This window comes from Pongo abelii, chromosome 1 (genome assembly GCF_028885655.2).
Source record: "Pongo abelii isolate AG06213 chromosome 1, NHGRI_mPonAbe1-v2.0_pri, whole genome shotgun sequence".
Taxonomy (NCBI): domain Eukaryota; kingdom Metazoa; phylum Chordata; class Mammalia; order Primates; family Hominidae; genus Pongo; species Pongo abelii.
The window spans coordinates 196,109,351-196,136,056 of record NC_071985.2 but is presented as its reverse complement, the minus strand read 5'-3'; the positions used below and the strand labels follow the sequence as shown (position 1 = coordinate 196,136,056).

General features: G+C 47.2%; 1 long non-coding RNA gene across 3 annotated transcripts in view; it reads right to left on the bottom strand.

The window, feature by feature from the left end:
• Positions 1-25,417, bottom strand: part of LOC129059257 (uncharacterized) — a 52,197-nt gene extending 26,780 nt beyond the window's left edge. Inside the window, exons 1-2 of one of the 3 annotated variants that reach the window (XR_008525033.2) lie at positions 23,497-25,417; positions 9,467-9,606 (exon numbers count right to left, since the gene is read on the bottom strand). This is a non-coding gene — a long non-coding RNA (uncharacterized LOC129059257). Of the gene's footprint in view, positions 1-9,466; positions 12,359-23,496 lie in introns of those variants that run through there. The other 2 variants (XR_008525034.2, XR_008525035.2) reach the window with 2 other exon arrangements.
• Between the last annotated feature and the right edge of the window lie 1,289 nt (positions 25,418-26,706).

The following is a 26,706-nucleotide window of genomic DNA, read 5'->3' as shown; positions in this document are numbered from 1 at the left end:
CCAGCTTTGAATCACACATAATTTTGTTTTATTGCTTAACTTCCTCATCTCTGGGTATGCAAGAGCATGTGTGTGTTTGTGTGCATGCGTATGAATGCACACAGGTTTGAGAGCTGTTGGGTCTGTGTTTCTATGCATGCTCAGATGTGTGCACTTATTTTCCTGTGTGGGGTGGGGTATCCACATGCATTTGTATGGTGTGTGGATGAGTGTGAGCACGTGCCTGTGCACATGGGGGTAAGTGTGGGTCCCCGTGGGAAGGCTGCACTACGTGCATGCCCATGTGTATAACTGGGGTGAGTTTCCTCTCTAAAGTGATGGTAAGATCATGGAGGGTAGGGCTGTGTCCTTCACTTCTTGGTATCCTCAAAGAGCCCAGCACAGTGCCTAGCACAAAGTAGGCCTCAATAAACAGGAGTGGGGTGGCGTGGAATGAGGCATATGTCCCTTGAGAAAGCAGAAAGGATTTCCGCCTCTTCAGCAGCCTCTTCTACCGAGCTCAGCAGTTCCAGGAGGGGTGCTCCCTCAAGGCCCCCTCCAGCTGGGCCATCCCTGCCTTCCCTGAATCAGGGGTGAATGCAGAACAGCTGGCTGGAGTCCTCCCCGGGGGGTGAAACAAGTGGGTGCGTAGGGGCATACCTCCAGCCTGAGGGTGGTTGCTTAAGCAGCAGTAAAGGAAACAAAAGATGAAATACATCAGCCATTGGCAGGCGTAAAAAGAGCAAAATCACTCAGCAGAAAGCCGCGTGCTATCCATCATCCGGCCCTTCTCCACTTCAGCTGCCGAAGCAAGAGAGTTTTTTAATGCCCTCCAATTCATTTGCATTCGTACAGCCACTCTTTTATGGTATCAGGGGTTGCCAAGAAGATCTGAGCAGTTTTTTAAAGACGTTGATAAACCATTTCCGCCAGGGAATAAAAGTTTTTTTGGGAAAAGGGAAAAGAAAGTTTTCCGAAATCATGCATTCCGTCTGCAGAGTGACGGGTAAGTGATTCTGCAGATGTATTGGCCCCATAAAACTGAGCGAGGAGTTTGGCCCAAATGTGCTCTGTGCTGGCGAGATGAGCAGTTCATTCATTTTGCAGCTGAGTTGAGACCTAAAACTTTGCAAGAGAGTCACTGAGAAGAGCTACAAAGGTAGCCTACATCTTTAATATGACCAGGGCTTGTGACCCCTGAGACACATACACGCCATCAGGTTCCCTGAGCCTTACAGCCACCTTCAGAAACTCCCACTGGCTTTGAAAGTATAGCTGTAAGTCATCTAACAGAGGGTGATTTTCCTTCCCTTCCCTGGGTCCAAAAGCCTAAGCACTTTGATAGGTGATCCCTATTCTCTTGTAACACTTGACTAGGCTTTTCCACATAACTGACTTTGCAGCTAAACTGTGGCTTCATGACCCAGAACAAGCCCCTTCTGCAGTCTGGGCTTCTATTTCTGCATTAACCAAGTAAACATACTGGTCTACGTTTGGTCCGCTAAAGGAGTCAAGTATTATCATCCTCATATTATAGATAACTGAGGCCCAGAGAAGAGAAGTCACTTGTCTAAGAGCAGACGCCTGGTAAAGGCAGGGGCAGGACTTGAATGTGGGCTTCCTGATCCTCAGGTAATGGCTTTCTCCTTACTCTCTTCCACATTTACTAAACACGTGCTATGCATCAGGCAGTTGTCCATTGTCTCCCTGCATTCTCAGAACCTGGGGGCAGGAGAGAGGGAGAGATGGAACAATGCCTGGGTACCCTAATCCTATTGTGAGAACTGCAGACCTCCCCAAAAGACCTCTCAACCAAAGGAGCATAAAGCACCCCACTCTTAATCCCAAGTGAGAAGTTCCAGATCTTCTCTTAGTCTGAGTTTTATACTCATCATCAGTGTCTACACACGAAGGCATAGTAGACAACTTCTGGATATGTTTGTCTGACCAGTACCAGAAAGACCCCTCTGCCCTTGAAATAGCTTCATTCACACCATTAGTCACACCTGTGGGTCAAGGCATGAAGGCACAGTTAAAACTCAAGTGACATCTCATTGGAAGAGGACAATAACAACTCTCTGCTCCTCCTTGGTCAGTTGCCCAAAAGGGCCAGAGGCAATGTTTTAAGGACAATGAAAGAAGAAGAGGTTGAGAGCACCTATTATGGGCCTCTGGGCACCTAGTGCTGGTGGGATAGGAGAGATTGAAATGGAAAAGAGTGCCAATGGTGAGAAAGTCAGCATTCTGGCAGCAGAAGCAGCTAATAATAGTAATGAACACTGCCAGGTGTGGTGGCTCACACCTATAATGTCAGCATTTTGGGAGGCCAAGGCAGGAGTTCAAGACCAGCCTGGGCAACATAGCAAGACCTCATCTCTACTAAAAATCAAAAAAAAAAAAAAACTGGCCAGCCATGGTGGCTCACACCTGTAATCTTAGCATTTTGAGAGGCCAAGGCAGGTGGATTGCTTGAGCCCAGGAGTTCAAGACCAGCCTGGGCAACACAGTGAAACCCCATCTCTGTAAAAAATATGAAAAACTAGCCAGGCACGGTGGCAGGTGCCCATAGTCCCAGCTACTCAGGAGGTGGAGGTGGGAGGATCACTTGAACCTGGGAGGTTGCAGCTGCAGTGAGTCGAGATCACACCACTGCACTCCAGCCTGGGCAACAGAGCAAGACACTGTCAATAATAATAATAACAATGGACATTACATATTGAACTCTTACTGTGCACCATCATTGACCCATTTTATCTCATTTGGCCTTCACAATAACATGCTAGGAGGTAATTTCTAATCACCCCGTTTACAGAAAAATAAAACTAAGGCTCAGAGAGGTTAAGTAACTTGCTCAAGGTCACACAGATAGTATGTTAACATAGAGCCAGGATTTAAGTCCTACAATCCAACTTCAGTGCTATACTTCACCCAGCTCAGTGCAGCACTACATCATAGGATCACAGGTTGGGACAGATGTCGGTGCCAACCTCAGCACCCCCTCAGAGTCAAATGCCTGCTAGAGACCCTTAAGGGCCTGCCCCATGAACTGTTTCCCCCGAGCATTTCCAAAACCTAATTCATCATCTTCTCCTCCACTCCACAAACTCCTGTATCTGTGTCCTGTATTCCAAGGCAACCTGGCAGTCAAACTCGACTCCTCCCTCTCCCTCCCTCTCACATCTGATCATTCACTAAGCCCTGTCTCATCCAGCCTCTATCAGCCTTCTCCTCCCTGGGCCTAACAGGGCTCATTGACTCTCATTCCCATTTTCCCCTCTGGAAGGTGCCAAGGACCTGGGGCTTCCCACCCAGGCATTCCCAGGCCCTGGAATGGGATCCTCCACCTCCTGCCCCACCAACCGTGGATCAGGAAATAGTCTGCGCAGCATCTTGCAGCAGGACCTGGGTCCTGACACTTCCCAGCTTGTCCACTTGGGCAAATGGCTTCCTTTCCAGGCCTATTTTCTCATATGAAACCTCCATCTGCCAGCTAGAGAGCCCAGAGGTAGATAAGAGCTGGTCATTGCCTTTGAGAGAGGCTCAGAGAATACCAGCAAGATAGACATGCTCAGAGAATACCAGCAAGACAATTAAAATAGTCTAATAAGCTTCTAGAAGAGAAGTGTATGAAACAGAAAGGGCACTAAGGAGGGAGCAATTAGGTGATTAATGGCAACTATGGTTTATTGATTATCTTTAATGTGCTAGGCATTTTACTTATATGAGTTCATCCAATCCTTATGTTAAGCCTTCCAAGAAGGCATAATTACCCTACTGCATAGTAGAAAACATAGGTTTACAGAAGTGACTTTCTCAAAGCTACAGCCAGGCTGCCAAGGTTTCCAACACTCCTCCTCTTCTTCCTACGCTCACAATACAGTCTCATCCACAACCTCCCTCCAGCGGTGTCAGCCTCAGTTTCCCCATTTACCCTGAGAAAGATTAGCATACGGTAATCTCTTTGTGGCCTTCACTTTCTCATCTGTAAGAGGGGGATAATGCTCAAACCTACTACAAAGGTTGGCACTAAGGACCTAAAGGAGTTAATACATGGAAAGCATGCAGAGCAGCAGCACTCTGAAAAGCATTCAGAGTCAGGGCTATATGGATGATATATCATTTTTAATAATGTTATTATCTCCAAGAGCACCATCTTACCATAATCCGGCAGACCACTTAGGCTCACCGAGGATCCCATTGTCTATGTCAAATAATGCAGATGACTCTCCTGCCCTGCATGAGCTCCATCTAAATCAGTGGTCTCCAACCTTTTTGGCACCAGGGACTGGTTTTGTGGAAGACAATTTTTCCATGGACTTGGGGTGGGAATGATGGTTTCGGGATGAAACTGTTCCACCTCAGATTGTCAGGCATTAGATTCTCATAAGGAGCGTGCAACCTAGATCCCTCACATGTACAGTTCACAATAGGGTTTGTGTTTCTATGAGAATGTACTGCCACCACTGATCTGACAGGAGGTGGAGCTCAGGCAGTAATGCTCACTTACCCACCATTTACCTCCTGCTGTGTGGCCCGGTTCCTAATAGGCCATGGACCAGTAGGTTGGGGTCCCCTGGTCTAAATTGAAGTCCCCAACCCCTCCCAGTCCACCAGCTCTTTCCCCAACCCCAACTTTGAACAGGCCTCTCACACACCCCCATTTCCACCATCATTGGGGGTCCCCCCAGACCCTTCATTTTCCCAGCCAAGAAAAGGGAAGCCAGAGGGGCCTTGGAGAGGCCAATGGAAAAAGGGGAAGGATTATTTTTCCCCTGGGATCTCAGGAAGTGGTAAAAGGTATGCTTGTGGCTTATAAACAAAAGCCCTTCTCCTTCCAGGAGTGCTGGGTGTTGGCAGCTATATCACGGGCCAGCCAGGAGACTCTGTCAGAAACTGCCCATTCCTGGTGAATTTCAATGAGGAACCCTTTCTGTGGGGAGGAGAAAAGCCATCGTTTAAAAGGTGAAGGCTGCTTTCACTTGACAAGATATGATGATAGAGCAAATGCTGCCTTAGGGTAGGGAGAGGGGGCTGGAGGTCTTCACCCACTGCAAGTTACACACAGTGCATGTCAGCAAGTTCCCTGCTTTGTGACTTGTCTTAGGTTGGGTGCTAAGAAGCAGGGATGCATCGAACTCTGTTGCACGAGTAAACAGGTAATTACTAGACAGAGTAAAACAGAGTTAAAGGTTTCAGGATAGAGACATGCACAGGAAGCTGGTGGAGTGAGGGAGGGGGCAGTGGAAATCCCAAACCCAACATGGAACAGATAGAATTTCACAGAGCAGAAAGCATTTGAGAAAGGTCTTGAAAGAAGAGTCCACCAGGCAGAGAAAAAGGCTGGGAGAGGGAAGTAGATGAGGCATTCTAGACAGAAGAAACCACATGCACCAGGACAAGATTGCCTGGGAAAGCCTGGAATATCAGGAAATGGTGCATTGCAAGATCTTGTTAGAGCACAGGGGAATGGTAAGGAGTGAGACTGGAAAAGAAGTCAGGGCCAGACTGCAAACGGCTATCTATGCCATGGTTTTCATCTAATCTATATGGATTTCCTCTTTTAAAGGACGAAGGTTTTCAAAAAGGGGTGTAATATGTTGCATTGTATGTTTGAGGAAGTACAGTGCATGGATTAGAAGGGTTGTAAGAATGGAGACAAGAAATAGTTAAGAGACTCTTGACAGTTCCAGACTAGAGGTAATAAGGGTCTGATCTGGGATCCCTAAAGTGAGCCTAGGATGAGAACAAAGATGCTGCAGACATTTTAGCTGAAGAATGGGCAAATTAGTATGGGGGAATAAAGAAGGAGACCTAGGATCACCCTCAGGGGTACATCTTAGCTAACCAGATGGATGGTGTCTGAGGATTCTCCAAGACCAACAGAGAGGCCTGGCATTCTAGGCCAGCTAGGATGTGGGATCTGAGACTGGCAAGGGATGGGCCTAGAGCCCAACCCGTATCACCTGCAGCCAGGATGGCAAATATATTTCATCCTACATGCCAACTGTGATGGATTGGTGGTGTCTACCTAAATTACTATTTGAGAAGGATTATAAGACCATATCTGGGCCCAGTGGGGATGAACGCTGTGATTGATTAGCAGAGTGTCATGGGTGCTGGGTCGGGAGGGGTAGTACATGTATCTCATGCTTGCTTTCCCTGTACTGCATACTCAGACTGCCTGGTGAGAATTAGCCAGATTAGTCTTGGGTGTCTTTCAATCAGCCCAGTTAACAGAGAGCAGCAGATGCACACAGGAGATGAGCAGCTATGCTGGAAGACATGAAGCTGATAGCCATGTTATCTGGACCTCCAGCTAGTGGAGTCTATAGGAGTACCAGGTGGCATCTCCATCCCTGAGAATCAGTGCTGGCCCTTGCATGACTGGTCCCTGGCATCCTGAATGGTATCTTAGAGAACCTCCTGGGAAACCCACACAATGCCCCAGACACTGACCAGCTACTTGAGCATGGATACTGCCCAAGGGTACAGAAGTTGTGTCAAGAGGTAGAAGCCAGAAAAACTCAGGTTGGAAATTCTTTACCTAGGATCCATGGATAAGCTACAGGAGGTCTGTAAACCCCTCAAAATCATGCACAAGTTGTTCTAAGTATGTGCATTTTTGTCAGTCTCTCAAAGAGATCCCTGCCCCACAATAAATGATTTTAATCGCCACTCAAGATGAAGTAACACTAGTGAATTCTGCTAAGGTGAGGGAGGTGAAGCACCTGTATCTCAACAGGAGGTGAACTTCCAGGGGTGTCAGCTGATTACACAGCCAGCACAATCCACTTAGCCTTAAAAAGTGTCCTCCAGACCACTTGAGTCCAGGAGTTCAAGACTAGCCTGGGCAACATGGCAAGATCCTGTCTCTACAAAAAAAAAAAAAAAAAAAAAAAAAAATTTTTAATTAGCCAGGCATAGTAGTACAAACCTGTGGTCCCAGCTATTCAGGAGGCTGAGGCAGGAGGATCGCTTGAGCCCAGGAGGTTGAGGCTGTAGTGAGCTAAAGATCGCACCACTGCACTCTCCAGAGTGAGACCCTGACTCCAAAAAAAAAAAAAAGAAAAAGTGTCCTAAAATCTGGGATGCAAACTTGGGGCTACTTTTGACTAGCTTGGGAATCCAGGAAGGCATTTTTTCCTCAAAGAATGTTCTTACTTTTTGGTAATCTCTCAAAGAGATTCGTGCCAAAAAAAAAAAAAAAAAAAAAAAAAAGCTTCTACCACTGCTCAAAGTGGAAAACAATGCTATCTATGATCAAATAACCACGGAGGTTTGTGGCAATAAAACTTTACCTCCCTTGAGCTGGGAGAAGAGCTAGGATTGGCCACACCTGAAGACACTATTCATCCCAAGGAAACTGGCAGGTAAGGAAGATACTTTGGATATTACATTGGGATCCTGGACTAGTGGAAGCTCCTGAAAACTATTAGGCTTAGGAAATTGCATCTGACGAAAGTTCAGAGATGTGGGTCATGATTGGAAAATAGGGCTGGATGCAGTGGCTCATGCCTGTAATCCCAACACTTTGGGAGGCCAAGTCGGGAGGATCACTTGAGGCCAGGAGACCAGCCTGAGCAACATAGCATGACCTCATCTCTATAAAAGTTTTAAAATGAGCTAGGCGTGGTGGCACACATGCGTAGTACCAGCTACTTGGGAGGCTGAAACCAGAGGATTGCCTGAGCCCAGGGGTTTGAAGTTATAGTGAGCTATATTACACCATTGCACCCCAGCCTGGGTGACAGACAGAGAGAGACCTTGTCATTAAAAAAAATAAAAAAAATTAAAAAAGTTGGGAAATGGGATGCATGGCCTGGGTCGGCAGCCTTAGCGGTGATGCAAAGGCGCTGCAACCCTGTCCTTCAGAGCACTTACATCTACTTATAAATACACACTCATTGGTGTGTTAATGTACTATCTGTCTGCCCCATAAGTCTGTCAGCTCTAGCACAGGAAGGACTGTGTCTGATTTTGCTTCCACTGTCACCTGGCAGAATCTTGGGCACAGAGTAGATATATTCAATAAATATTTGTTGAATGAAGAACTGGGTAGCTGAATGGATAGATGAATGGATGAATGGATGGATGGGTGGGTGGGTGGCTGGGCAAGCCAAGGTCATCCATCTGAAAGGCAGAATCTAAACAAAAAAAACTAAACCAAATGGCTCATGGGTTTGGCATTTGGGAGGCAATGTAGTATAGTGCTCAGAGAACAGAGTTTGCAGACTTTGCTTATTTAGTGTATGACCCTAGGCAAAATATTTAACCTCTCTGTCTCAGTTTTCTCATCTGTAAAATAGAGATAATAGTTCCCGCTTCATAGAGCTACTACGAAGATTAAATGAATTGATACATCTATAGCACTTAGATAGTACCTGACACATTGTAAGCACTAGGCAACAAGTCAAAGAAACTTAAAAAAATACATGGAGAATCTAGATAAAAGGCAAAGGGATACAGAGGGTAACAAGGGGGCTAAAAGCTAAAAGTGAGAAATGGGGGCTTCAATGTCATCTTCTAAGGTACCAGTGGCTCACCCATAGCACCTTAAACAAATCCATCCAGGGTACTGACCAGGCCTGGACAAGAGTGATTGTTTTTTGTTTGGTTGGTTGGTTGGTTTTATTGTTTGTTTGTTTGTTTTGGTTCACAAGGGTAAGAGCAAGGTTAGAGGAAAATGAGCTGATTTTGAGACATGATGTGGACATCTGCATGGGGGTGTCCAGTAGGAGAGCCTGAGTTCAGGAGGAAGATTTCAGTGGGCTTAATCTTGCTGGGGAAAGTCAGTTCTGCTCTCAGATGTAAGGAAACGGTGTAAGAAAAAGCCACCCTCTAAGTCCTCTCCACTCAAGTGGTCTGTACTCCAGCACTCAGGCTGCTAAACTCAGACCCCTTCGGCTCCCTCCTCAATTCCTGCCAGGATCATGGGCACTAATCCACCAGAGAAACCCCCAGAGGCAGCCCCCAAGGCTCCTACCCTTTGGCCTTTGGGATTATGTAGGGGGAAAAAATTAGTACAGGAAATTGGATCAATATCATCTTCAAATAGCCCCAGTAGACTCTTCAGGCCTAGGACAGTTGGGTATCTCCAGTCCTCCAGTGTTTGATGGTGAAAGGGAAATGCATCCATGGATGGAAAAGGAGATTTTGAAGGCCTAGGATGTCAGGCTTATATAGACTGTGCCATATTCTGCTTCTCCTGGCCTATGTCCAACTAGAACACTAACCACCAAATGCCTCTCTATCCACCATTATAAATGACAATGATAACCCCTCAAAGCACAGACTGACTTCTCCACCTCCTCCAAGTGTCTTGTCAATAGTGGGAAAAGCTATGCACCTTATGTAAGGAATAGTGACTCTGATCTACAGGTCAACTCAATACAGGCATATCCATGGTAACTTCTACCCACAAGTCAAATTATGTTGGAATCTGTTACAACTTAAAGACACCATGTCACCTTGAAAATGTTCATGTCACCTGCTATTTTGTTCCAACGTGGTAGAGTGAAGATACCATCACAGTGACAATCTTGATCTTTTCGCTAGTTCACAGATGTGCCAACATAAGTCCATTTCTTCTAAATTTATCAAAGTGTTGACAGACAGAAAAATGCCAAGCTGTCAATTGAAACACAGACCTCACTTCAGTCTTCAAGATAAATGCATTCTAAAGACGTTCTGTAGTGGAAATCGTGCTGGACTGGGAATCAACACACCCAGGTTCCAGTTCTTGGCTTGGTCATCACTGGCTGTGTGGATTTAAGAAGTCACTTTACTGCTCTGGGCCTCAGACACCTCATCTGCAATGTGAGAGGCTTGGGCTAGATATTATGCTGAGATAAATTATAGAGCCTATAGTACTTCTCACTTTGCCCCCACGCGAGTTCTCTGAGTCATCCTCTTCTGCCCTCCCCCATTCTCACGTTGATTGGCAGCACTGCAAGCTGATTGGCCCTTTCTCCTCTGGCGATGTGGGGGATGGTGCCCTGTGTTATAAATAAATGAACAGGGTGGGGCGGGGCAAAGGGAGGGGCTGTCTGAGGCCCTCGGAGAGCTCATTAGTGGGGAAAGCTCCTTGACTGGGGACTTCTGATCTTCAGCCCTGATTCACCCAAGCAGTCACAAGCAAAAGGAGAGGAAAAAGAGGAGCTGGGGGCGATTCACGTGTATGGGGCACTGGGGACATGATGGAAGTGGGGACCATGACTGGGCTGAGGGGAAGCAGAGAATCCCTCCCCCAACCCAGGTCAAACTTCGCTGGCCTGCTTACAATCAAGATTGGGTCCCTGGCTAGGCCCTGGCCCTAAAATATGTGCACCCCAGAGGATGACAGGATCACTCACCAACAAACTGGACTCTTGAAAGATGTGAACCCCTCAGGGAAACCCCAAATAGGTCAAAGTCATGGGCATTCCTCTGGAAACAGAGCTGGGGAGCTGTTAGAGTGACTTCTTAAAGACCACGCTAAGAAGGAGGTGTGCAAAGGCTCTTGAACAACCACAGAAATATAGGGGCTTAAGTGACTCTCAGATAAAGGTCTCAAACTGCGGCGGGATCTGAACAACAGAACGCCGCCTCCCCAGAGCTGTCCGTGGTGCTGGAGCCTTTCCCTGAGGCTGGCTCCCGACCGCCTCCATCCACCACACCAGCTGTCAGCCCACACTATGTCCTCTCCGACCTCAACCAACTGCAGAGCCAGCTGCCTGCCCAGCTCCACTTCCTGCCTGACCAGGACTCCCCCCAGCCTGCCCCAATTCATGACTGCCCTGGCCTAACACCTCTGCCAGCTGCCTGCCCAGAACCATGAGGCCAGTTATGCTAACTGCTACCTACATGTGTGGTCTATTTGCCCCAGTCCTTCCCAGCCTGGCAGCCTGATTCTCCATTCATTTCCCAAAAACACAGCTGGAGGTGGTGAATCAGCCACAGGGAGGGGCACTGGGCCTTGGCTGGGCACCCAGGAGGCCGGGCCAAAAGGTCAGATGCAGGAGAAACAGAGCCACCCCTCCACACCCGCCCTGACCACTGCACCCTAAACAGGATGGCAGAGAACAGCTTCCCAGTCCAGAAATCCTTGCCTACACATCAGCTAGCTAAATAGGAGCCCAGACCAAGCAGAAATTCCCTGGTAGTCTCCTTATTGCTCCACCCCACCACACGTGGGCTCACAAATTCTGTCTTTAAGCGGTTTGGGAGGAGATACGGTTGGGATGTTTTGTCCCCTCCAAATTTCATGTTGAAATACGACCTCCAGTGTTGGAGGTGGGCCTAGTGGGAGGTGTTTGGGTCATGGGGGCAGATCCCTAATAAATAGCTTGGTGCTGTCCCCATAGTAATGAGTAAGTTCTCAGTCTATTCATTCATGAGAGAGCTGGCTGTTTAAAAGAGATAGCATCTCCCCCCTCACTTGCTCCTTCTTTCGCCGTGTGACATGCCAGCTCCCCCTCTGCCTTCTGCCATGATTGGAAGATTCCTGAGGCCTCACCAAAAGCAGATGCTGGCACTACACTTCTTGTACAGCTTGCAGAACTGTGAGCCAAATAAACCTGTTTTCTTTATAAATTACCCAGTCTCCGGTATTCCTTTATAGTAATGCAAAATGGGCTAACACAGAAGGCTTTGTCACCAGCAGCAATCAGTTGGCACAGTGGGTCTCAGGGCAGAAGTATACCCCTACCCTTTCCTATGTCCCAGTGAGTGACTTTGAGCAACTCGCTAAATTTCTCTGAACCTCAGTTTTCCCATCAGGGTTGCCCCACACTATCATGAGATAAAGGACAGGAAAGTACTTGGTAAGTTCTAGAATGTGGTGCAAGGGGCAGTTATCATTACTATCTAAATCCTACCCAGGTATCCATGTTACTCTGATCCTTGTCAAGGGGGATTCAGGAGGCTGGCTGGGGAAACAGAAGAACAGTTAAGTATTTCAATGTGCCTAGGGCTTCTCTGAATGTTGTCTTATTTAATCCAGTGAGGCAGATGTCACTGTCACCATTCCACAGATGAGGTTAAGTGGCCTGCCCAAGGCCACACTGCTAAGATGCTACCTAGCCCGGATCTGAACCAAATGCTGTGTAGCTCCCAAAACTGTGCATTTTGACCATTACACTAACCAACCTCCCTCTTGCCTAGTTACTGCAGCCCACCCCATCAGGGCCAGATCTTGTTTCCAAAAACCCAGAGAAGCAACCCCACCTCAAAAGAAGGCCTCTGCTCCCACTTGTCCCCTCAGATCAGACCTACTGGCTTGTGCTCTGTTCTGAGCCAGACCTGACCCCAGTTTGCCAAACTGGCTGGAATGTGGCTTTAGACTAGGCCCCCCTTGAAGACACAGCTTTCCTCACCACCCCTCCCCCATCCAGTCTCTCCCTTCAACCCTCCACCCAGTGATGTGCTCCAGCCCTTCCCTCCCCAGAAGCAAGGGCACTGGAGATGCAGTATGTGCCCTTAGGCCAAAGGTTCTCAAACATTACAATGCACAAGAATTACTGGGGCAATGCAATGAAAATGCAGTCATCATCCACAGAGATCCTGAGTCAGCAGATCCACAGAGGGGCCCAGAAATCTGGATTTTTAAGAAAGTTATTCCAAAACAGGTGGTCCATGCTGCCCTGGACTCTCAGGCCTGTGGTCTTTTCTCTGGGCTGGAAGTTTGCACTGATTATGGATCCCAAATACTATACTTCTCAGGGGGCAGGTATCACCCTCATGTGAGGCAGCTCTCACTGTCACTGTTCTGCATTACAGAGGTCATGTAGTGGTCCTTCCCTTCTTCCACTTTACAGATGAGAAAGTTGGGGCCTAGAGAGCAAACGAGACTCCTCCAAGGTCAGGCCACTGGTTAATGGTAGAACCAGGACTGGGGCCTGGGGCTGCTGACAGTCAAGGCAGCCCAGTGCCCAAGAGGCCCAGACATCTGGGGAGGCAGTGGTAGGAAGTGAAGCCATGGCAGCCACAGAGTCTTTGGGTCACTTAGCTGTGGGGCTGTGGGATGACTCCACAGGGACTAGAAGCGTTTCACACTGATTTATGAGGTGGTCCCTGCCAGAGGACTCCTGGGCAGGGATGCCATTTGTTACTTCCCCAAGGAAAGCCCCAAAATGATGATCACAGCACACAGATCCAGCACAGGAACATACACACAGTCTCTCATTAATAACTCCTGGGCCATCTGGTACAACAGCAACTGGGGCTCCAGACCTGGGCATCAGGTGCAGGGAACGTGACAAGAGGTGGCACAGAGCTGGGCTCTTTCTGCCAACAGGAAAGGAGTTTGTGCAACACACTGAATAAGAATTTGGGGAAAGCACAGGTGCATCCATACCCAAATCTAGAGAAGTGTGGGACCTCCTTGGAGTTCAACCCATTCCACTTCAAAGGTCTACAGCAGCACTGTGCAATAGAACTTTCTGCCATGATGGAGATATTCTTTATCTGCTCTAAGACTCTAGTCACTGCCCACATGTGGGTATTGAGCACTTTATATATGGCTAATGAGACTAAGGAACTTTTTTTAACTTTAATAAACACTAAAATTAGTTAATATATTAACTCATTTAAATCTCACAAGAGATCTATCAGTAGGTACTATTATTTTCCCCATTTATAGAATGAGGAAGCTGAGGCACAGAGGGCAAGTAACTTGTCCAAGGTCACTCTGGCTAGTAAAAGGTAGAGCTGAGAATTGAACCCAGGCAGTCTGGAACCACTCTTTTTTTTTTTTTTTTTTTTTTAGACAGGGTCTCATTCTGTTGCCCAGGTCAAAGTGTAGTGGCGCAATCATGGCTTACTACAGCCTCAACCTCCCAGGCCCACCTCAGCCTGAGTAGCTGGGACCACAGGTGCACGCCACCATGCCCAGCTAATTTTTTAATTTTTTGTAGAGATGGAGTCCCATTATGTTTCCCAGGCTGGTCTCAAACTGCTATGCTCAAATGATCCTCCCACTTCGGCCTCCCAAAGCACTGGGATTACAGGTGTAGGCTACCACACCTGGCCCAGAGTCTCTCTTAACCACTACCTAAGTTACATCCCTGCTGGCATGCTGCATTCCTGACACACTATCTGGGCTACACTGCAATATACATACATGCACACATGCACATCCATGAGGGCTTGTCATGAATAAAACACCAGCAGCAGCATTTGGAGCCTTTATTCAGTGAAACAGACATGGATCCCTGAGTGACAAAGTGGCCAGTCTGATGGGAAGAAGTACAACCCCTATCTTGGAGAACCTTCCAATCAGATGGAAGAAGCAGAGAAACTACATAGGTTCAAGCTGGGGGATGTCATGAATCTGAAGGGAAGTATCCTATTGAACTGTTGACTCCCGGACTCCATTTCAGCTGGTCCTAAGAAAGCCTTTGGGGTTCCTGGGAGCTCCAGGATGAGCTCTCCCTGAGCCTCTCTGAAAGTGAAAGTTTGGAGAAAGCGAGGCATGGCATCTCTGATGATCACTTCTCTCACACTCCAGAGAAGGTGGGGGAGGGGGGAATCTACTACAGCTAATTAGGAAAATGCATTAAGAACATAACTTACAAATGGCCCCATGGGTCCCCACATCTCATTTGCATTGAGCTGTTGTTACCTTATTGATTATATTAAATTAGGAGATAGTCACAACTGTCTGCAATACAACAATTACCATCATCAAACCAATTAGTATCAAATGGGATGTGGTCCCTGTCACTCCAGCACTGCACTTGGCTATTTCCAACACCGTTAGCCCAGCCTTATGAAATAATTGTGTTTCTAATGAAATGATGGCAATCAGCAGAGATATTCCCAAGAGATCCACTCCTCTTTCTACGGCCCTGTGTCAGGATAGCTTGTGGCTCACGCCTCTAATCCCAGGACTTTGGGAGGCCAAGGTAGGTGGATCACTTGAGGTCGGCAGTTTGAGACCAGCCTGGACAACATGGTGAAACCCTGTCTCTACTAAAAATACAAAAATTACCCAGACATGGTGGTATGCACCTATAATCCCAGCTACTTGAGAAGCTGAGGCAGGAGAATCACTTGACCCTGGAGGTGGAGGTTGCAGTGAGCCGAGATCGCGCCACTGCACTCCAGCCTGGGGGACAGAACGAGACTCTGTCTCAGAAAAAAAAAAAAAAAAAAAAAAAAAAGAAAGAAAAGAAACACAAGCACAAGCAAAATGATACAACTGGTGTCTTCAGTAGCCAAGTCCTTATGGACAAACTACCCCTGGCCCCAGAAACCCTTCATCCATCAGTCACAGAGTTTCATTCATAGGTAAGTTCACACACAATCCATGTGTGCAAACTTGGTTGTCAACACCCTCTCACAACTAGAATACACATATAAAACATGTTCATACCTGCTCACACAGAAACACACGCCTCTCCATGAACTTCATGCACACACACCCACAGCTCACCCTTAAGCTGTGCCTCAAGGCACACATACTCACCCATGCACCCTCACACCCTGTCATACCTTCTATACAGGCCTGCACCCAGCACATATGTACAGTTACACACACGATTGTTCACCCAACACATATAAGCAAGCACATGCTAAACAGCCACACACTTGTACAAGGAACCAAACGCAGGATACAGACTTATACACACACAGCCCAGCATCCGCATGGTGACTCATCACACTCTCCCACAGTCACACACAAGCACACACCAGTTTTGGAGACACTTTAGACAGAATCCAGGCAGGAGGACCCTAAGACCCCTTCTCCTCGCTGCTCAGGGCCAGGAACCTCATTCTTCAGAAACCTCTGCACTACCACTCTACAACTCCCACGACTGGCATACCTACCCTGTGGTGTAGGAGGAAGCCTCGTCCAAGATCACTGGCAGCTTTACAGTTCTCTCAACGATTGCAAAGGAGGCAAGCGAGGAGAGAAGGGCAGACAATCAGATGCCTTGGGCTTTCCTGTGCAGAGGCAGCCTTTGCAGAGGAGCTTCCTCATAGCTTCTCCTTTGCGATGGTGTCTGTTCATTTGCTCACACGGCTTTACCCCAGTCGCCATTTATTGAGCACTTAACCTATGCCTGTCATGGAGATATCCCTTCCTTGACTCAATATTTCCTGGGTGCCTCCCATACCCTGGGTGCTGTTTTGGGTGCTCGAGATTCCACCATAAGCAAAACATAGTCCCTGTTCTTGTGATACAGTCTACAGGCAGAGACCAACCAGAAAGTCATAAACCACCACATATAAATATGTAAGAGCTATGAATAAAAATAAAGCAGAGAGAACAGAGCGTGGGTTGCTGTTTTAGACAAGGAGGTCAGAAAGTTCTCCCTGATAAGGTGACATTTAAGGAGTGACCTGCCAGAAGGCGAAGCAAGCCATGTAAATACAGCCCTGTGTCACATAACAGCGTTTCGGTCATCCACGGACCACATACACAAACAGTGATCCCGTAAGCCTATAATGGACCTAAAAATGTCCTATTGCTAGTGACACGGTAGCTGTCATAACGTCAAGCTGCGGGAATGTCATAGCACAACAGATTACTCATGCCTTTACGGTAGGACTGGTGTAAGCAAACCTACTGCGCTGCCACAGTTGTGTAAAAGTCTAGCACAATGGGTGGGATGTGGTGGCTCACACCTGTAATCCCAGCACTTTGGGAGGCCAAAGAGGGCAGATCACTTGAGGTCAGGAGTTCGAGACCAGCCTGGCCAACATGGTGAACCCCCATCTCTACTAAAAATACAAAATTAGCCAGGCGTGGTGGCACATGCCTGTAATCCCAGCTACTTGCAAGGCTGAGGCACGAGAATCGCTTGAACACCAAAAGCGAAGGTTGCAGTGAGCCGAGATCGCACCACTGCACTCCAGCCTGGGCAGCAAGAGCGAAACTCTGTCTCAAAAAAAATAAATAAATAAAAGAGTCCAGCACATACAATTATGTACAAGTACATAATACTTGATAATAAATGACAATGTTACTGACTTATGTATTTACTATGCTATGCTTTTTATTGTTATTTCAATGTGTACTCCTGCTACTTATGAAAAAAAAAAAAAAAACTGTAAAACAGCCTTAGGCAGGTCCTTCAGGAGCTATTCCAGAAGACATTGTTATCAGAAGAGATGACAGCTCTATGTGTGCTATTGCCCCTGAAGACCTTCCAGTGGGACAAGATGTGGAGATGGAAGACAGTGATATTGATGATCCTGACCCTAGGTAGGCCTAGGCTAATGTGTGTGTTTGTGTCTTCATTTTTAATAAAAAAGTCTAAAAAGAAAAAAAAGAAAAGGAAATAATTTTATAATAGAAAAAAGCTTATATTGACAGTTTTTACAAAAGGTATATATGAAAAGAAAAACATCTTATATAGAATAAGGATATAAACAAAGAAAATAATTTTATATAGCTGTATATGTCTATGTTTTAAGCTATGTGTTATTACAAGAGTCCAAAAGTTTTTACAAATCAAAAAAAAAGTAAAAATGTTACATTTTTATTACTGAAGAAAAGAAAAAAGTTTATGAATTTAGTGTAGCCTAAGTGTACGGTGTTTATAAAGTCTACAGTAGTGGGCCGGGCGCAGTGGCTCACACCTATAATTCCCAGCACATGGGAAGGCCGAGGGGGACAGATCACTTGAGGTCAGGAGTTTGAGACCAGCCTGGCCAACATGGCGAAACCCCGTCTCTATTAAAAATACAAAAATTAGCCGGGCGTGGTAGCGCATGCCTGTAATCCCAGCTACTCAGGAGGCTGAGGCAGGAGAATCAGTTGATGCGGAGGTTGCAGTGAGCCAAGATAGCGCCACTGCACTCCAGCCTGGGCGACAGAGTGAAACGCTGTCTCAAAACATAAAAAAAAAGAAAGAAAAAAGAAAAAAAAGAATCCATCCCCATCACTAAGCAACCCATGACTGTGACTGTGGGGAGAGCATGCCAGGTTGAGGGAACAACCAGTGCAAAGGGCCTGCAGCAGGTGCACAGGTGCCATTCCTCAGAGCAGCAATGCAACCAGCCTAGCTGGAGAGAGTAAGCAAGGGAGGTGCTAGGAGGTGTTGCCTATTTCAGGTGCATTATCTCATTTAACCATCACACCTCTGTAGGAGATGGAATATTATCATCTCTAATTTAGATGAGAAAACTGAGGCTCAGAGGTGTGCCACGTCACACAGCTCTGAAGATACTGAGCAGAGATGCACGCCTGGGTCTGCCCATTCCAGGACTGCCTCTTAGCCCCAGGCCCTTTCTTTCCCTCAACCACCCGTCTCCCTGCCAGGTTGTACCGGGCCTGTTAACATAAAGTCGTACACTAGCTTACGCTCACATGGTCATCAAAGTCATGATGGATCTATTAATTCATTGCTGGAGCTTTCATTACACACATTATTACAATGCACATGATTATGGTCGTTAGCGGCGCTTACAGATACAAACACCATTAATAACTCATAACTCTTTCTATCACCACAAAGGGGCCTTCTCCAGTGTGTATGTCCCTCATAACATACACACAGAGCCAGGAAGGGACCCCTCTGAGTGCTGGGGAAACAACCCCCTTATCAGAGAGTGGTGCCTCCAAATCCTCAGCTGTCTGCCCCAGCCCCTGCAGTCACCCCCCTTTATCCACCCCAGGGAGATGGCCCGGGCCCTAGCCATCTCAGAGCTGTCCTCCTCCATCTTGGCTCTGCTGCCTGGAGTTATTTTGATTCACATGCTTCTTTGGGTTAGAGTGGAAGAAAGGGCAGAAGCAGCCTGCAACATGCAGAGAATTGAACACTGACTATGGCTAATCCACAATTCAAGGTCCAGTACTAGGCAGGAAGGAAGGAAGTCCCTGAAACAAAACATCAGAGGTTCAAAGAGTTTGCCAGAATCATCTCTAGCTAAAAGGAGATGAAGAAATAAGAAAATATTTTTGTCTCTAGATCTTTGAAAATGCTATATGTAAACCTTTTCTCAGTTAATCTTGACAACGACCTTATGAGAGAATCATTACGTGCATTTTATAAATGTAGAAGCAGTGGCTCAGAGACATTGAATCACTTGCCTGAGGTCACACAGCTAGTAAGTGGTAGGGCTGGGATTTAAACCTAGGTTGATCTGGCATCACAGCCTGTGGTCCTGCCTGAGTTGCCAGATCAGAGGGATTGAGAAGGGTCACAGCATGCCCAGCTGACTGTTCCGCAGCAAGACATTCCCTCCACTGTGATCCTCTCCCTACAGAGGCACCTGAGGGGAGTGGACTTAAGACAGCAAAAGGGGCCAGGCACGGTGGCTGACGCCTGTAATCCCAGGACTTTGGGAGGCTAAGGCAGGCAGATCATAAAGTCAAGAGATCGAGACCATCCTGGCCAACATGGTGAAACCCCGTCTCTACTAAAAATACAAAAATTAGCTTGGCTTGGTGGCAAGTGCCTGTAGTCCCAGCTACTCGGGAGGCTGAGGCAGGAGAATCACTTGAACCCAGGAGGCAGAGGTTTCAGTAAGCTGAGATCACACCACTGCACTCCAGCCTGGCAACAGAGCAAGACTCCGTCTCAAAAAAAAAAAAAAGATAGCAAAAGGGAGGGAGGGAAAGGGAATTGTAGGAGAGAGAAATAAGGAAGAGGGGATTGAGGGAGAAAACAAACAAGTTAAAGGAGAGGAGAAAGGAATAAAGAAGGAGACAAAGGAAGAGGAGGCCCACATACCCCCCTCCACCCCACTCCATACCTAATGTGCATTTGCCACACATGATCCTTAATCCATATTCCAATATATGACAGGAATTAGACTGCTTCACAGGAGCAAGAACTAAGATCCAGTGGCTTTTCCGAGGGGTTGCATATGCATTTTTTTTTTTTTTTTTTTTTTTGAAACAAGATCCCATTCTGTTGCCCAGGCTGGAGTGCAGTGGTACGATCACGGCTCACTGCAGCCTCAACCTCCCAGGCTCAAGCGATCCTCCCACCTCAACCTCCTGAGTAGCTGGGACTATAGGCACACACCGTCACACCTGGCTAATTTTTGTATTTTTTGTAGAGATGGAGTTCCACCACGTTTCCCAGGCTGGTCTCGAACTCCTGGGCTCAAGCGATCCACCCACCTCAGCCTCCCAAAGTGCTGGGATTACGGGTTTGAGCCAATGCACCTGGCCTGCATTCTCTCATTTTAATCTTCATAGCAACATTCTTCATGAGTGAGCAGCCACACAACACTGCTGTCCTTTCTCCACTCATGTGCTTCCACATCTCTGTGCCTCTGCCTAAAATGCCATTCCCTACCCTCATTCCCAGCCTCACTGGCTGGCAAACTCCCATCCATTCTTCAACACTCAACTCAAATGTCACCACCTCTATGGAGCCGCCAATGACTCTCTATACCAGTTATACTCTATAGTATAGTATAGTATAACTGGTATAGAGAGTCTCTATACCAGTTATACTCTATACTGGTATAGCTGGTATACTCAGCTATACCAGTTGAGTAATGCAGATATGTGGGAAAAGTTCATTTCCTTCTCCTCCCTGACTTCAACCTCATCTCCCTGAGGTCACAACAGATGACACATCTTTTCATATACCGTCATCCCTCAGTATCCACAGGGAGATTCGTTCTAGGACCCCCCCAGATATCAAAATCTGCAGATGTTCAAGTTCCTAATATAAAATGGTATTGTACTTGCAACTAACCTACACATACCCACCCATATACTTTTGATCATCTCTAGATTACTTATAATACCTAATGCAATGTAAATGCTATGTAGCTATACTGTATTTTTATTTGTATTAATTTTTACTGTTAAATATTTTTTCTTTTTTTACATTTTTGAGCTGTAGTTGGTTGAATGAATCTATGGATACAGAACCCCCTGATGCAGAGGGCCAGCTGTAATTTTCTAGACCCTTACAGACACAAAAAAAAAAAAATGTGGGCTTTTTAAATTTCTATTTATTGGCCAGGCACAGAGGCTCATGCCTGTAATCCCAGCACTTTGGGAAGCCAAGGCAGGTGGATCACTTGTCGAGACCAGCCTGGACAACATGGTGAAACCCCGTCTCTACTAAAAAATATACAAAAAATTAGTTGGGTGTGGTGGCACACAACCTGTAAGCCCAGCTACTTGGGAGGCTGAAGCATGAGAATCGCTTGAACCCAGGAGGTGGAGGTTGCAGTGAGCCGAGATCGAGCCACTGCACTCCAGCCTGGGCAACAGAGGGAGACTGTTTCTCAAAAAAAAAATAAAAAATAAATTTCTATTTATGTATCTAATAAAAATAGGATTCACATTACTCCAAACTTGGTTTGTTCACTTAACACATCATGAACCACCCTTGAGGTCAGAGCATCTGGAAGGTTCTCCCTCCTGTCATTAGCTGGGTCACCATCTGCAGCCATCAGTTAACCATTTCCCTCCTGATAGATGTTCGACTGTTTCATTCATGACTACAAATGGTGCAGTAGTAAATGTCTTTGTGCATTTATCCTTATGTTCTGATGCTTTTATTCCCGCAGGCTAGATTCCCCAAAGAGCAATTTGTGAATCAAGGGTGTTCGTACTTTAAATTTTAATTGCCACGGCTGATTTTGTTCCCTAGCACTCACGGCAATTCTCAATCCCCAGCGATGGATGCAAAAGCTCTCTTCCCACATCATGACCAGAACTGGACATTCTTTTTGCATTCTTGCCAATAGATGGATGATAGTGCCTATCCCATAGAATTGTTGTGAAGTTTAAATGTAAAATACAGTACCCATCATTTAAGTCTCTAATAAACATTAGCCATTTATGTAACTCCAATGTTATCTTATTATTATATATCTAAGGAAAGCCTAGAGTACATAATGACTTCTAGATTCAGGAGATTGTATTTTTTTAAGCAGACCTAGATTCCAAGCCAGCTTTCGCTGACCAGAGCTTTGTGGCTCTCAGCTAGCCACTTAACCTCTTGGAGCCTCAGTTGCTTCACCTGTGAAATGGGGATGATGAGCCCTGGGCTTTCTCCTTCACAAGAGAGTAATAGATCTCAAATGAATTCATGAATGTGAAACCACCCTGGGGAAAAAAAAAAAAAAAAACCTAAGACTTCACACAAGTGTGGGGGTTTATGCTACCAGTTCCACTGATGACCAGGCATAACCTCTGGGTAATTACCAGGAAGCCACTTCCTAAAGAAGCAGCAACCGTCACAGTCAGAGACAAAGGTGGAGGTCCCCTGATTCTTGGTCCTTGTATTAGTCTGTTCTTGCAATGCTATAAAAAACTACCTGAGACTGGGTAATTTATAGAGAAAAGGGGTTTAATGGGCTCATGATTCCATGCTGCTTAGGAGGCCTCAGGAAAATTACAATTATGGTAGAAGGCGAAGGGAAAGCAGGCACATCTACACAGCAGGAGGAAGAGAGAGAGCAAAGGGGGAGGTGCTACACACTTTTAAACAACCAGATCTCGTGAGAACTCACTCACTATCACGAGAACTGCAAGGGGACCCCATGATCCAATCACATCCCACCAAGCCCCTCCTCCAACACTGGGGATTACAATTCGACATGAGATCTGGGTGGGAACACAGAGCCAAACCATATCAGTCCTCAGCCCTTCAGCCAGGTATTTGTGCTCCAGGGATCCTTGAGAACAGGGTGCATCCGTGGATACAAGCATGGGGTCATGTAACGAGCTCCAAAAGAATCCCCTCCTACTCACAAATGCCCCCTAACCCAGAAGCTATTGTCAGCTGTCTGACATTTCACCATTAGAGATCCATTCCTCCCTACAACACTCCCCAAAGGATCAAGTGGATTCCCATGACTTCCCATATTACTTATGAAACATTTCCTGAGCACATGCTTTGTGCCAGGTACAGTGCCCAGTACTCTGCACATAGTGCTTCATGATCAACTCCATGCTGACACTGCCAAAGCCCACCTCTACTGCTCTGACTTTTCTCCAAGCTTCAGACCCACATTCCCATCTGTCTACTAGAAACCCTGCCCTCAACCTCCCACAGGCATCGCAAACTCCTCAGACCCCAAAGTGAACTTACCATCCTCCTCCACAAACCCAAATTCCCTCCTCCTGCTTCCCCATCTCTGGGCCTGGCCTCCTGATGTCCAGCCCACACCACCAAAAGCCTCAGCATTCCCAGAGAAAGGAAGGTCCCTCTCCTCACCACCTGCAACCCACCAGTTATTAAGCCCATACATTCAGGTGTCTTCATCACCCTGCCCAGGGCCAGGTCTAGGATGGGGTGAGTGAAGCAAAATTCAGGAGGCTCCTGCAAGGGCTGGCCCTGAGAGGGAGCGGGGCCACTTAAATGTGGTGTCCCCAGAGCCTCACGTGCCCACCCTGGTCCTGGCCTGGCCCACCCTCTAGATCAGGCGAGCTCAGCACATCTCCTCTCACTGGACTAAGTCAGCAACCACCTACCTTGCCTCCCTGTCTGTCCTCTCACCCTCCAACCAACCTCTTCCCTGCAACCAGATAATATTCACAAGTCTCAGCTTTGACCATATCACATCCTCAAGAACCTTAGAGGACTCACCATCACCTACTGAATTACGTACCAAGCCTGGAATTCACACAGAACTCACCAGCCTCCACGCTGACAAAATCAACTTCCGTTTAAAACTACCCCGCCCAAGACAGCCAGCTCAGAGACAGCATCTGATTGGACCATGAATGAGCACCTGAAACAAGGGCAGCCCATCCATAGGCTATCTCATAGCCTATCACATGGCCTGACACAAAAGGCTCCACAAAGAGACAATAGTCATCAGCTGAGCCAACTGAATGTCTTCTCTCAGGTGGTTAAATAGAAGGAAAAAGAGAAGAGTTGGTAAACTGTTAGCAGGACAGGAAACGCAGCCACAAGGAATTGACCACAAGTTGTGTTAATAGAGTTAATAAATTCCCTCCCAATGCTGAGGTCCTGGCGCCATCTTAAATCCAGTCTGCCTCAGTTTCCTGTGGGCCCCAGCCCTGACAGTTTCTCTTGTAGGATTTCCACATAAGTGCCCTTATTATGCCACTAGTGTCTCGAGTGAGCTAGCTTGAGAGGACCTCTGATCCATAAAACCAAAACATGCAAGGCTCTTTGCAATACATCCCTGCTTAGAATCTTAGCTGCAAGTAACAGACACCCCCTCAAGCTGACATCACTGGGGCTCTTACTACAAAGATACAAGGAACTTCGTGGAAGAGGACTGGAGCTAAAATGCAGAAGGCCAGCAGGAATGTCAGTCCTTTCTCTCTCCCACTCCACAGTCCACTTGGTTGCTGGGTAGAACCTGCCCAATCCCAGCCTCCCAGTGAGAGATGCAATCACTCACAGACAAACCCTGCTCTCTCCCAGTCCCAGCTCTATATTTCCAGAAAAGAGAGTCTAATTGACACTATTTGGGTCAGATATCTAATCAGCCATGAATCATGAGACCAGCTCATCAGGGAGACACATGGCTCCTGAGCCTTTGAATTATTCTTCTAGGTTAAACATTGCCTTATCCCTGTTCAGCCCTCCCATGGCTGTGTCCTCAGTGAGGTTCTGAAGTGGGAACTAGAAGTAGGAGGCCCTGCCTTTCCTGAACTTGATCTGGCTCACTCAGGCCTGGCACTGTGTGAAGAAGGTTGGATCCCACCAAGACCCAGGGCAGGAGACAGCTGTCTGGAGAGGGATGGAAACCCCAGCTCCTGCCAGACAGCGCAAGCTTGACTGTGACACTCACACACCCACAAGAAAAGGGGCATCCAACATTTCTGTGCAGTTCCAAAAAGCTGGAGACATCTCACACCCACAAATAATAATCATGATTTTCTGTAATTATTATTTGTGTATTTTGCATAATTGTCATAATTATTATCATCAGCTCATCAGCTTCCCATCCCAGCATGCCCTCCTCCCGTCCTCAGCCCTGAAATCTGATCACATGGACACCCTTTCCTGCCTCTGACTTCCTCCCGAGAGCCAGTTCTCAGGAATCCCATCAGGAAATGGGATAGGACGTTCCTGAGGGCTCTTCTCCACTGTTTGTCCTTCCATAATATTTCTGGCCTCAGTGCTAACTCTGTGCAGGGCTTATGGTCGCTGCTGGGAGAGGAGACAGGGAATGAGAGAAGAGCTCCCTCACTCTCTCACTCTAGGGAAATAGATAAGGCCTCCCTGCTCCACTCCAACCAGCGGTGTGCTGAAGCCAGCTTGTGCCAGCTCAGGAGATCAGACCATTATCATCTCATCCCAACTCTGTGTTCAGCAACATCACATTGATAGCTCAAGATCAGTCACAGTGGGAGTATTTTACACCACAGCAATTGGCCAAAAGGCTTTTTTTCTGAAGTGACCATTGTTAGACATTTACCAGCACACCCTCACACCCACCCTTCACACTACACACAAGGTGCTTTTTTTTTGCTTTTGAGACGGTGTCTCACTCTGTAGCCCAGGCTGGATTACAGTGATGCAATCTCAGCTCACTGTAGCCTCCACCTCCTGGGTTCAAATGATCCTCCTGCTTCAGTCTCCCCAGTAGCTGGGACTACAGGCGTGCACCACCACGCCTGGTTAATTTTTATATTTTTAGTAGAGATGGGGTTTCACCATGTTGGCCAAGCTGGTCTCAAACTCCTGACCTCAGATGATCTGCCCACCTCAGCCTCCCAAAGTGCTGGGATTACAGGCATGAGCCACCATGCCCAGCCACAAGGTGCTCTTTAAAGACTACAAATGTATCACTCTCCCTCAAGGGTTCTGCATTGCCCCCAAGTATACCCCAAACTCTTAAATGTAAGGCCTCCAAAGCCTCCCATGCCAAGGCCCCAGCCCAACCCTCTGACTTCCTCCTTCACCATCTCCCCATGACCTTCCAGATCCTTCTGTGACCCAGAGAAGTTATCTCCAGGCCCCACACTCTCTGGCCTCCAATCTCCGCTACACACCATCCCTGCCTGAAATACCTGAAACACCTTCGTCACCCACAGCCTTCTCCCCTTCATCCCTTGGGTCTTGGCTGAGGCACCACATCTATCTGGCATCTTCACTGACTTCATTGACCCCCAGCCTGGGTTAGAAACCCTTGCCCGATGCTCCTGGTACCCCACTCTCATGACAGTACTGTGCATGGTAATCCTGTGTCTACCTACCTAGAGCCCCACTTAACTACAGGCCCCATAAGGCAGGAATCGAGTCTAATTCAGTGTCTGGCACAGAGTCTAGCACTGTTGAATTGAATTGAATCAAACGGAATTGAATTGAATTAAATAGAATAAACACCACAGCCCAAGACACTAACCAAGGCTGTGGTCAGTGCCCCTACAGAGGCCCAAATAGAGTCCTCTGAGGGGGTCAGAGTAGGGCAGGGTGCTTCTGATGGACGAGTCTGGAGAAGCGTCCTAGACACATCCCCAAGGAGAAACACCAAGCCACACCTTCCTTAGTGGGACAATTCATGAGGCTCGGGATCACGAACTCAGCAGCTCCCACTCAGTGGCATGCCTTACACCAACTCACTGCTTCTTGTCTATCTACTCCACCCTCCTAAGGGGGCACCCTCAGTAATCCCTAGCCTCGGGTGCCTGTCCGCTCCCAGCTTCACACTACTTCTATTACAGGAACCCCGACCTGCACCTCTTTCTCACACACACACACACATCTCTGACTTAGCCCCAAGAGGGTCTGAGGCTGAATTTCACACATTCCTAGAGGAAGAAATGGGGGTTCAATATTAGATTGTAAAATTGGTTTGAAAGGAGCAAAAACGCCGGGCGTGGTGGCTCACGCCTGT